This window comes from Lactuca virosa, chromosome 3 (assembly GCF_052849685.1).
Source record: "Lactuca virosa cultivar CGN04683 chromosome 3, Lactuca_virosa_CGN04683_v6, whole genome shotgun sequence".
Classification (NCBI taxonomy): domain Eukaryota; kingdom Viridiplantae; phylum Streptophyta; class Magnoliopsida; order Asterales; family Asteraceae; genus Lactuca; species Lactuca virosa.
The window spans coordinates 181,084,330-181,094,876 of NC_136428.1; the positions used below are offsets into that span (position 1 = coordinate 181,084,330).

Sequence of the window (10,547 nt, forward strand, 5' to 3'; positions counted from 1 at the left end):
ATGTTTTTTTTAAGTCTTACATTTTCACTAAATTTTTCCTTATCTTCAATTAACCATAAGTTCCACATCTAAAGTCTGATTTTATTGAGTTATATATATATATATATATATATATATATATATATATATATATATATATATATATTGGTAAAAATCAATCGATGTTAGTTAGTTGGTGGACTGAGGTTAAGGGATTGATCAGCTAGGCAGAGAATAATCGGGGACCCTAAAGTGATAGTTATTTAAATTTTAAAAAAAATATGAATAATTTCATAACAAAGTCCGTATGTACCACTAATATCATAACAAAATAGGTTAATATGGTTAATACAAGAATAATCATTCTTCAGATAGCTTTTATTGAGATAGAACTATGTCAAAGTGTTAAAATTTTACCATTTGCTTCTACTTTGCCTAAGGACTAATTGGAGATTAATCGGTACCTAGTCTAGTCAGAATTTATACAATACCGATATATATATATATATATATATATATATATATATATATGAAACCCTTTTCTGCAAAATGAAGGAGTCCACGTCTATGAGAAGTTCCCCACCGACTACCCTCATGCATCCGTCACCTGGAGCTAAGCTGCCTCTTTGTGTGCTTAAACTCCTTTCCACCTAAAATAGCATGACGACACACTGGGATTGAAGAAACGGCGTCGTTTGGCTGCTAATGAAAGGTGTCTTGGTGCTTGCTTCCGGTCAGCCTGATATCACCATGAGGAAGAAGACTTGGTGGTGGGTTTTCCTTGTTGGCGGCGTTGTTTCTCCCGATGCTGCTTGCCACTCTTGGACCCCCTTTAATTGGCACCTCTCCTTGATTGCATCTGACTCACCGAAAATCTGGTAATACCGACCTAACGTCGATTGGGTACCGGTTTAATTACTCCATCCTACTGAAAAGAGCAAAAGCCTAAATCAGGTACCGACATAATTTCTTCTTTTTATTTCTTCGATTCCAAAAAAATGTATTTGGGAGCCGGCATAGCCTATTTCTTGATATAAGTTTGTGAGATTCTCATGATCGGGCACTTTCCACTGCCTCTATTTCCAGTCATCACATCTTTCTTCAAACTTTTCTGTGCATACAGAACCTAATTTTGAATTTCTAATTCCCTTTCCCAATGTCTCTCTCTGTTCTTTATTAAAAAAAATTACAATTATTGTTTTGGTTTTGCACATAAGCTTCTGAAAATCCATTATCATCCTCTTCAGAAAATCAATTCCACCTTCACACGCATCCGTCATGTGGTATGATAGTTGCCTTCTTGCTTCCGGTCATCCTGACCTCACGTTGAGGTTGGAGACTTCAAAATTAAAGGAGTGCAGTTCATTTGCGTAGCAGACATATTTCAAAGGTAATTCTTCTTTTTTCAACCACAGTTATCTGTTTCATGTACAACTGGTCCTTTTTGGACGATTTTGTGCGCCCTTCTACCTTCTCTCACATCTTTTCATGGAATTATTAATATTTTGTGACATTAGTACTTGATTTTTTTATGCACACTAGGTGTTTGATTAAATGTTCTCTACATGTTACAGGCATAGTAGAAAGTAAATTAAGCTCACCATAGTTCCAATTCATTATTATTATACATGTGCTATGTTTTGTCTCTCTCAATGTCTTTAATTGTACATATGCTAACTGATGGCAATTGATTTGAACATTTTGGGATTGCTAACAGTTATACCAACACTTTCATGTTCAAACAAGAATCACATATGCCTTGCACTAACAAATGATCAATATTTTTGTTTAACGGCAATATTGTTTGTTTTTTGCTTTTTGTAGGTGTATGTAAAAGGTTGCAGTTTTCTATCAAATCTACTATGGCATAATCAATTTGTCAGATTTCTTCCTATCTTACTGATCAACCACAGTTGGATTATTATATACTATTCAGCTACTCTTTGTGCAAATCATTGGGAGTAAAGGTCAGCTTATACCTCTGTCTTTACCTTGAAATTTCTTTCATGGTTATTTTTTTAATTTATTTAACAAGCTTGAGATTGCTCTCGTGGTGAATTGAAATGAATGTTGTATGTTATTCTGATTTTGGATCATTAAGGGGGGGGGGGGGGGGGGGTAATTATGTTGAACATTATTCCTGATAGTTGCATTTTTCTTGACTTCATTTTATTATATTAAAGTTACATTAAATATGCATATGCAATTACATAAAGAAATCAAGCTTTAATATTAAGGGCTAAGAAAGTTATCACTCCTCCTATTGATGCAACCAGGAATTGGCTTTGGCAAGAAACTGGGCAAAGGTCATGTATATGCTTTAATGATGTAGGTGTTCAACAACCTCTTCATTGTTGGTATTTTAGATATTAGGGTTAATGTTTTTTGTAATTGGGCACCAAAGCACTACACCATGAGAACCAAAATGAGATTTACTCATAACTGTATCACTTAAGTATTTTATTGTCTAAAATTATAATGTATTTTATTTTAAAATTCAAATATTTTGTTTGAATTTGATCACTTAAGTATTTTATTTTAAAATTCAAATGTTATTTTTGAACTTTATATATACCAATGGCATATCAAATTATTTGATTTTTTTTTTTTTTTTTTTTTTTTTTTTTTTTTTTTTTTGCATTTTATGTTCATTTAAATTTTTTGTCCATGTTCTTCTTTCCTTGTGCTCATATGTTGATTATTCTCTTATATTTACTTTTTAGCATGCATTTTTACTGTTAAATGATTAGTTATGGAGTCATTAATATCATATCAAGTTTCTCTTTTCCTTACCTTTTGTTACATACGAACACCATTTGGTCTTCTAATTTTCATTTATATTAATTTAATGTTGCCTTCATGATTATGAGAGACAGGAAATGTGGTGGCTCTACTTTTATTTTTCATCATGCCGATTGCTGAATATCCAAGGTAGAATTCTCGAGTCATAAGCTCTCTGATTCTTAATGGCATGAAAACTTAGCCAATGTTCTGCACAGTAAGTGTTTGATAAAATGCCTGACTATGATTTTTTTACTTTGAAATTTTTTTTTAAGTTTTCCTTTTAATGATCAGTCATCAAAGACGGTGAGAAAACAAACTTAAAAATTAACAAAAAAAAAGGAATATAAAAGAACAGACACAATAGTAGGAATGTAGGATGCATGCTATAAAAAAATCATACTTATTTTACCAATGTGGGTTCTTTAATGGTCAATTTTGTTCCTACACTTGGTTCATCTTCAACAAAAGTACAAAAAAATTACCTACACAATATTGTTTCATTTTCTATTACTACAACATTATACTTTTACTTTTATTTTCCTAACTAGAGCATTGTATTTAAAAGGAATTACAAGAATAAACTAATTAGTTTCCAGATTCAATTGGTAAACTTTAAATTTTGTCCTCTAACTTGCAACTCTCATGTCAAACACAAACAACTATTGGACAAAATGGTTGAACTTTTGGCAAGTTCTGATGCCAAGCTCGTATTTGTGACATCTCTTGGTGGTTAAATAAAAGAATATTTAATATCTTACATGGTATTTGGTATTTTTATAGGTTTAAACAGTAGTTTTAAAGATCTAAACAACATTGTACTTTTAACCTTTTGTCTTATCAAAACATTGTACTTTTAAAGATCGAACCAACTACAATAGTGAAAGTTGCTCACTGGCTTTGTATGTAGATGAAAAGTGCTGAACATTGAGCTCAAATAAATCAATAACTCCTTCAGGTTGTTGGATGAACAATGGAATCCAAATTTTGTAGTGATACCAGAACAAAAAGGCATCACACCAATAACGTACTTGGAATTCCTTGCATACAATAACAATGTACTTGCATTTCTCCAAAGTTTTAGATAGAGGTTAAGAAAATACCCAATTCACCATTCGTGGGTAAGCACGGTCCTCCTAAATTCACTAGTATATATATATATATATATATATATATATATATATATATATATATATATATATATATATATATATATATATATATGACAAGCTGGTCATGAGCTCTATGACTTCTTCTTACTAAGTGTTGGATGAATAATTCCTAACTTTAAGTTATTCAAATGTGAAATGTTCACCCGTATTTGTCACTTTCAGGCTTCAAACTTGTCATATTCAAATGACTATATCTTCTTCATTATAAACCCATTTTCCTGAATATTTTCTCTAAATATTCTTTGTTATATAATTTGCAATTTTCATTTATTGGTATACCTTTCTTTCATTTTAGGGATCGGGTTATAAGAACATGGATGAACTAAGTTTTAATGTCCATATTTAGAACTTTTGTGTACTATTTCAATTAAAGAGAACACCATGGGTCTCCCATACACAAATTCGAAATATATGTACATCAGGGTCTCTTGTATACTAATTCCATTCGAGTTTACATCATGGGTCTCCTATGCAGTAATTCCATTTAAGTGCACACAAATGTCTCATGTGCGTAAATTCCATTAAGTGCAGATAAGAGTCTTATGTGCACTAATTCCATTTAAGTGCACACAAGGGTCTCATATGCAATAACTATATTTAAGTGCACATAAGGGTCTTGCACATGCTTTTCATGAAACATTTAGACATTGAAACTTAGATTAACTTATAAAAAGTATAATAACTAATTTTCCACATTTTAGAATAAAGATCAAAATACTATTGAATCACAAATATTTTTTACATAATCTTTACATTATAATTTTGGCTAATAGTTGTAAGTCTAATTATATTAAGTTACTAAAAAAAGTTTGGTTGTAAAATTTTATGAGCCATGTACACTTGGAAAGCAAAAGAAGGTTATATTCACCAAGATTGATCTGACAACAAAGGCCGAGAAGTTAAAACTTATCATTTAGATGTCCATTGACCAACTTTGGTCTCTTCAATAGCAAGAAACGTTAATAGTGTTGAGAATAGATCCAACAATAACACAATTGGTAATATTACTATTATTGTCAAAGTCCTTTTAGGTTAGACTAAAGAAAAAAATATAAGCAATATTGACAAGAGAAGAATTATAAGGAACTGGTTTGTTAATTAATTATGTCTTTAATTAATTAAATGAAGCTTGTAGATCTATAAGGACTCAAGTGTAAGAATCTGAAAGCCAGATAATTACCAAACTTAAGGGTACTTGCTTAGTGACCAAGTAATTATCTCTTAAATGTTTAAATCCTTCCCATATAGAGGGCCTACCAACTAGATTCATGAGATTATCCAATGTCAGAAAACCCTAAGAAATTCAACTGTCCTCTCCCCTTATCTAAAATCTGGATCCGACTTGGCTACGTGCTTTGTAATTCTCATATCAACCCTAATTGCTTAGGGTCTGTGTCGATGGTTGTTTCGATGCATTAAGGTGTTTCTAATTTATTCCTTGGGTGTGACTGCATAAGAAGGATTCTATTTTGGATCCTACCTCATCCAATCAACTTGTTTGGCATAAGAAAACGAGGGCTATAGATATATATGTTCTTTTCTTACTATGATTGATCTTTATTGTTTCTTTATATTGGTCGAACAAGGATCCAAAATTTTGTTTCATGACTTACTTTTGATATAAATAGATGATTCAATAAGGATGGTGTGTGTTTATTTTATCAATAATAAATCTAAAGTATTCACCACCTTCAATAAATGGAAGCATGTTGTTGAGAACTAGATGGATCTCAAAGTCATGTGCCTAAAGTTTGATAATACGGATGGATATAATAGTAAAAATTTTGTTGATTACTATGTTGAGCATAGGATCCTAATATCGAAAATGATTCTGGTGACACCTGAATAAAATGGCGTTATGGAGAAGATGGATTGAACATTAAACAAAAGTCTGAAGAGCATGAGGCAACATGTAAGGTTGCCAAAGATGTTCCTCGTAAATGTAGTTAATACCACAACACTTTTAATAAAGAAAGGACACTCAGTACCTATAGGTATTCTAGAAGAGGACTAGGTTGAGAGATATCCTTTGCTCATTTATAGGTCTTTAGGTGTGTCTCTTACATCAGAATAAATGATACAAATAAAAACTGGTTAGAGGAAAAGGTGAAGACGTGCATATTTAATGGTTATGATTCATAATACTTAGGGTACCACTTCTGGGGTAACCAAAGTTAAAGACTTATCAGAAGCCAAGATGTGACACTCAATAGGAATTAAGTATACGAAGATGATCTAGTAATGGACTCTGGTTCATAAAAGAAACTTGAAGGAAGAGACAAAATTATTTTAGATAATATGAATAAGAAGAAGAATTAAGATAATGTGAAGCTTTCCAGTAGTGTAAAAATATGCGAAAGATCTAGAAGCAATAGATGTGAAGAAACTTACAAAGACAATAGAGTGTGTAGGAGAGAAGTCGAATGCAGTAAATCTAAAGTCAGTAGAAGTGAAGCTTCTGAGACAATAACTTCAAGTATACTCCAAAGGTCCAATCTTGTGAAAATCCTTGAATTTAGTATTATCCTTCATAAAATTATGTATTGATAAATAAGAATTGAGAGCTATATACTTATCCAAAATCCTTGAGGAAGAAAGATTCCATGCCATGGAAGAAGACTATAAAGCCTAAGTTGTAACACCCACAGATTCGGGCTAGTCAATTAAGATATAATAAGTGTTAAAAATGATTTTATTGATAGAAGATTATCTAGGATAAATAATCTTAACCAAAGTAATAGTTAGGGTTAACAATTGTAACATAAATTATGTAATAAAGAAGAATTACATTAATATTATGTGTTTCATGATTATTATAATATAATAAAATAGGAAAAATCAGCCGAATCGCCCGTATATCGTAAAAATAAGTACGCAAATATATATATATATATATATATATATATATATATATATATATATATATATATATATATATACACACACATCTTCCCAATCCCAAAAATATAAATTTCTTAGAAATCCGATTATGTATGAAATAGATATGATTTTTGTAAGATATAAAAGCCAGCCGTGCACAAGGAATGTATGACGTAAAAAGCTACAAAGAGAATGGTTGACTTTTAGCTAAAGTCATCAAAAGGAAAACCGTAGTACTATTTAAAATAAGAATTTTGACAAAAAGAATGCCAAAAACGGAGTCCGTAAGAGAGAGTTATGACTTCAGCAAAATCATTTAATTTTATAAAAATATGGACGAAAAATAAAGTCAAAATTAGCCGACGGAGTCTAAACGAAAGTTGTAGATCTCGTTGATAGCTATGCATGGAAATAAAGAACGTCAAAAACGGAGTTCATATGAATGAGTTATAATTTATAATAGCATATTTACGCATTAAAATAAAGTATATATATATATATATATATATATATATATATATATATATATATATATATATATATATATATCATTAGAATGGTGTCCATGATTCGGTCGTTATAAGACTTGTATTGAGTACTTTCGACATTAGTTTAGTACAAATATCATTAAATCTATTTAAAATAGTATTATAAAGGGATGTTTAGTCGTTTAACTAACTATAAAGTCATTTAAGTAAGTATAGAAGGTGTGTAACGACTGGTTCCTGATATGTATTTAACTTATAGTTTATTCTATTTTGTAGAGCAACTCGAAAAGTTAGGAGCCCCAAACTCGTCGGGTAGAGATCATAAGGGCCGCGTATTTTAAGTAACCTACTCAACGAGTTGGGAGGCCTCAACTTGACGAGTAGGCTGGCAGATATGAAACCCTAATTTCCAGGGTTTGCACCTTATTTAAACACCTTAATCCCAAGATGTTGGCCTCATTTCCAGTCTCCAAGTCCCTAACCCTAAATCTCGAAAACCTAAAGCTCTTGTGAGTGATTGTGAACCGTTCTAAGTGTTTTTAGTGTGTACTTGAAGCCATTGGAAGAAGGAAAAGCTTGAGGACACAAGAAGGAGCTTATAGATCCAGAATCCTTGCCTCATCCATGCCATTTTACTGGTATAAAGCTTGAACCTTGCCTTGTAGTTGTTTAGATCTTCTTTTAGGGTTATTTTGCTTGGTTTGGTCCAAATATCATGGTCCTTGGGAGTTGGAGATCCCAACTGGGTTAACACTTCAGATTTATGGTCTTGAGGGGTTTTCATGGCATAAAGGTGCCAAATTTATGACCATGGAAGTCTCATGCGACCTTTAGACCATCATTTTGGTCTTTTGAAGCTTCTAATGGCCCTGCATGAGGATAAAGTTTAAGACTTTACGTGATCATTTAGTCTCTAGAGTCCAGATCTATGACCGCATGGTCTATCTTGTAGTTTTGGTTGTCTTTGGATCAAGATCTTGGCCTTTTTGGGTTAGGATTAGAGCTTATTTCTTCTAGAGTGGGTTTTAATGGGTAAAGTTGGAAACTTTACCCTCCTAGATGTATTTTCGGCTCAGATCCGGAATATGGGACTTGGATTTGAAGAATAATGGCTTAATGCATTAAGAAGGGTTAACATACTAAAGAACTCGACGAGTTGAGCTGAAGTGTCCCGATTCTGTTAAAAAGGAAGGACTCGACGAGTTGAGGGAGGACTCGACGAGTTGATTCGAAAAGGCACGATTTTGAGATTTATGAGAACTCGGCGAGTTAAAGGATACCTCGATGAGTTGAGTCAACTCGGAGCGTTGACTTTAACTTTGAGCTTGACTTTGACTTTGACCATAGTTGACCCTAAAGTGTTATGAGTATGTGATGGTATCTAATGGTTTGTTTTGGTTCAGGGAGTGAGTAGAGCTGATTCCGAGGCAGATACATTTCAGCTATCATCTGAAATTGGAGGTGAGTTTTCCTCCTGTTTGAATGGGTCGAAGGCACTAATGCCGGCCCGTATTTATGACTATATCTATTCCAGACTAAGGTCCGATGCCGGGTGGTGCCCGATGTATGTTTATATGTTTCCAGATTACGATATGATGTTGGGCGGTGCCCAAGGAATCTTTGTATGCTTGATGTCTTCGCGATTCTTACATGTGTCTGTATTTGCATGTGTCCGGGTTACGGTCCAATGCCGGGCGATGCCTGAGGAATGTTTGTGTGCTTTTCTGAATTACGGTCTGATGTCGGGCGGGGCCCGAGGAATGTTTATATGCTTATGTTATGTGTTTATTCTATGTGTATTTGTTGATATGTTTATATGTATACCGAGCTTTGATCGATGTCGGGCGGGGCCAAATGTCGGATACTGTCCGATACCGTGTGGTGCCTAATGCAGGGCAGGCCCGATGCCTGGCGGGGACGATGAAGGGCGGGGGCCCATGATATGTTTATATGTTTATATGTGATTATGTGTATGGTATGTGGTAGTTTGGGGAAACTCACTAAGCTTCGTGCTTATAGTTTTCAGTTTTGGTTTCAGGTACTTCCGGTAGCAAAGGGAAGAGCTCGGGATGACTACATTGCACATATCATGATGTTTTGGCCTGGGATGTTTACTCTGATGTTTTGTCATGGATATTCTGTTTTATAAACATGATTGTGATGTTTTGGATACTTGACTTATGTTTTGACGAGATGTTTTGATAACCATGGTTTTATTTAATAATTAAAAATGAAATTTTTTGGACCATGTTTTATGAGTGTTACAAGTTGGTATCAGAGCCTTGGTTTGAGGGATTTGGGCACACTCTCGGGTGTGTTTGAACTCAAACTGAGGACTTGGTATGAAAATTTTCAAAAGAAAATCATTTTTTATAAAAAGGATTTTTAATAGAGAAAAGGGTGTGGTGCATGCAATCAGCTGAGCTCAAGTAAGTTCTCCCAAATCACCCATACATGTTTATGTTATGATATGAGTTTTGAATATGTGAACTGCATGCTAGATTAGGGCTAAGGATCTAGGAAGGATTCCTTGTATACCTACTGTATGAGCTTATTGAAGTACATGCTAGTACTTATTAGTCAGTGATATGATGGCCTGATTAGGATATGCTTGGTTTTGGTTACTCAATGCTTGAGTGCTGCTTGCTTTGTGCTTTTAGGAGTTCTAGTTATATTTAACTAACTAGTAACTGAATACGCTAAGTTACATATTACGAGGACTAAATAATTTCAGAAGGTTAGGTTTAGCCCTATTTCGCAGCTCTTGTCTGAGTCCAACCGTTGTAGGGAGAGACCTGTAATTCGAAGAATTATCTGGTCTTAGTAATATGTACTGGTATTCCAAGCTAGTTAGGGAAAGGTAGCAGGGACTTCTTATGCAGCTGATGGTAGACTGTGGGTCTGAGATTACCCTAGGGTAAGCCTATAATGAGATTAGCGTTGAGAGCAGTGGTAGTGAAATGGACTTGGTGGAGTTAAGGGAATTCTTGAGGAAAGTACGGATAGATGGGGGAGGTAGTATGGGCCCGTACTACTGAAAGCAGAGGAGAGCACTGAGATGAACCCAGGGAAGTTATAGTGTGTGTGAAACCTCGAGTTATGATGAGTATTCTGATGATTGTTATGGTGTATTTTTAGTATGGTGACGCTACGCACAAGACCAGTTGGCAGTTCTGGCACCGGCGAGGGCTCAGGCTCGGGCTCTGGATCCGGGCAGCTCGATGATAAAATGAGGGAGTTTATTTCA

At 33.9% G+C, this 10,547-nt stretch overlaps 1 long non-coding RNA gene across 4 annotated transcripts; it reads left to right on the top strand.

The window, feature by feature from the left end:
• The first annotated feature begins 542 nt into the window (after positions 1–542).
• On the top strand, positions 543–9,529 carry LOC145166855 (uncharacterized). Of its 4 annotated transcripts, XR_013740753.1 has the most exons (6): positions 543–933; positions 1,227–1,369; positions 1,804–1,946; positions 2,856–2,910; positions 8,704–8,761; positions 9,339–9,529. It is a non-coding gene; the product is annotated as an uncharacterized LOC145166855 (long non-coding RNA). The 4 variants fall into 4 exon arrangements; XR_013740752.1 differs by lacking the exon at positions 8,704–8,761; XR_013740754.1 differs by lacking the exons at positions 8,704–8,761; positions 9,339–9,529 and adding an exon at positions 3,671–3,900.
• The last annotated feature ends 1,018 nt before the right edge of the window (positions 9,530–10,547 follow it).